The following is a 2,247-nucleotide window of genomic DNA, read 5'->3' as shown; positions in this document are numbered from 1 at the left end:
GGCTTACTGTGTCCTGCCTCGAGGCCACACTGAGGGCCACAGACCCCTGCTGCCCTGTGACAAGATAAGTACAGAATTGAGAGCAAGCTTTTGGAAACTTCCGTAAGCATTCGAACGAGTCCATTGTGTCTGTTTAACTGAAAAAAATCAAGGCTCGAATGTCTGTTTTCCTAACTTACTTTTGTGGGGCGCAGTTACAGTGTTTGGGCCAGGTTCAAGCCTCGGACTAATGGAAGGACAGGGTCCTCTCATTGCCACGTGCAAGCCCCAGCTGGAAGGCAGGGCCCTCCCAGCACAATTAAGAACCTATGGTCCAAACACGTGGCCCCACGTGACTTGTGCTATAGTTCGGGTGCATGTAGTTGAGTGAGGTTGAGACTCACGAGAATGCTGTAAACAACGTGACCACGCCCCTACTTTGCCTCGTGACATCTGCTATAAAATAAAGACACGGCTTGTGGGGGCTGGCGCTGTCTCCTCATCAGGGGGCAGCGTCCCACCGCGACCCAGCTTCATTCTCTTGTCTGTCTTTTCTCAATCCTTTCACCCCCCCCCTCTCAGTTTGCCTTTGGCCGCAACAACTTTTCCTAGTAATTCGATTTTATTACATGCTATCGGGGTATTGGCCTAAGGCTGGGGAAAGAACCCTGTTCCTTTGCCACGGGTGGTTGGGGAAGCCTGGTTATTCCCATTCTACAGATTGGCAGACCAAGGCTGGGGAAGTGCAGGTTCGGGATTCGTTTTCTAGCAGGGACGGCAGTCTTTCCATGGCAAGCGCGCTGGCTCCCACAGAACACCCCGATCATCTTGATGACCTCAGCACCCAGCTGACAAAGGTTCCTCACCAGTCCTCCTGGCCTTGTCAAACGAGCCCGTTGGAGGGCAGGGTCTGGACACTCTGGCCTGTGCTTGGCCCATGGGGGAGACTTGGTCTTTGCCAGCTTAAAGGCACCGAGTGAATGAAATGTCCCTAAAAGAGTAAATGCCCCGAGTGATGGTGCCCAGCCTCCTACCTAGAAGAGGGGTCCACCCTCACGGCCATTTGCTTAGTTCCTCTCCAGGTGGAAAGTGCTTTGAACACTCTAGAGACCCTTGTTGGGGTTGAATAGCTCCCAAGAAAGAATGCATTGTGCACAGTTAGGATGTGTAAGTTACGTTAGATTGAATTTTACAGTAGAATTACTAGTGTTTCTTCCAAATGACGGTTATTGTTCCATTGTGCATGTATCATGTGCTCGCTGTGGGCATTTAGAAGATCCAGAAAGGTGGGAGGGAGAGGACAGCCACATGGGCATGGAGGTAGACACTGTTACTATAGGAAACCTACACAGCGATGGGTACTGTTGCTATTGGAAACCCAGCATGGTTGTCATGGCCGCTGAGCTGTGGTTGACTAGCGACCACTGTCGTTTTGTCTGGTGGGCGTGTCCTCAGCCTCAGACGGCTTGGTTTTCACGTGTTCCTTCCCACCCTGGCCGTGTCACCGAAGTCGGAAGGACCAATCCGTTTCTCTCCCGCCAGAATGACTGGTGGGACACTGGTCTGTGCGGAGTGCTGACCCCAGAGCAGAGCTCACACACCTTTATTGCTTGAGTCGAGGGAGTGACGATTGATGCTGGCACCACATTGAGCTTTGCAGGCAAACGGCCTAAAAGAAGTGTCTTCACGTCCCAGGACGGCAGTAATAGGATCCCACGGCCTGGGTGGGGCTTAACCAGCAGGCAAGTGGTGTCTCTCTGTCCCTGTGTCTGTGGTTGTGTCCAAATGCCCCCTTTCTCTAAGGGTGCAGTCATCGGATCTGGGCCCACCCCAATGGCCTCATCCTACTTGCTCACCTGCAAAGACCCTTCCCCAGTGAGTCCAGGCGCAGGTGCGGGTTAGGGCCGCGGCCCCTGGGGGCACATGTTCCCCACAGCGGCAGGCTGCTCCCAGGTGCGTTGCTGCAGGTGTGGGGTGTGATGTGATGGACAGCGGGCCGAGAGGCCTTCGCTGAAATATTCAAGTCATTTGGACAGCGTGACAGGCTGCGAGGTCGGCGGGACATTCCGGCCCTCGGGCCCAGGCTGCTTCTGTTAGAACGGATCTGTTGGAGATTTGGAGATCTGTTATGAGTCCATTCTCTTTTTAAAAGGATACAGTGAATACTGAGCTGTTAGGGGTGGTACAGACGGGCATTACTGCCTGATGTGTCCAAGAAGACAGACTACTCAGTGTCTCTCAGAGAAGGCAGGGCGCTGGGGCGGGTTA

At 53.6% G+C, this 2,247-nt stretch overlaps 1 protein-coding gene across 1 annotated transcript in view; it reads left to right on the top strand.

The window, feature by feature from the left end:
* Window positions 1-2,247, top strand: part of FBLN1 (fibulin 1) — an 89,542-nt gene that overhangs the window by 6,650 nt on the left and 80,645 nt on the right. The gene's annotated exons all lie outside the window — the stretch shown is intronic.

The sequence above is a fragment of the Myotis brandtii genome, unplaced genomic scaffold (genome assembly GCF_000412655.1).
Source record: "Myotis brandtii unplaced genomic scaffold, ASM41265v1 scaffold952, whole genome shotgun sequence".
NCBI lineage: Eukaryota > Metazoa > Chordata > Mammalia > Chiroptera > Vespertilionidae > Myotis > Myotis brandtii.
This window is presented reverse-complemented; position numbering and strand designations above follow the sequence as displayed.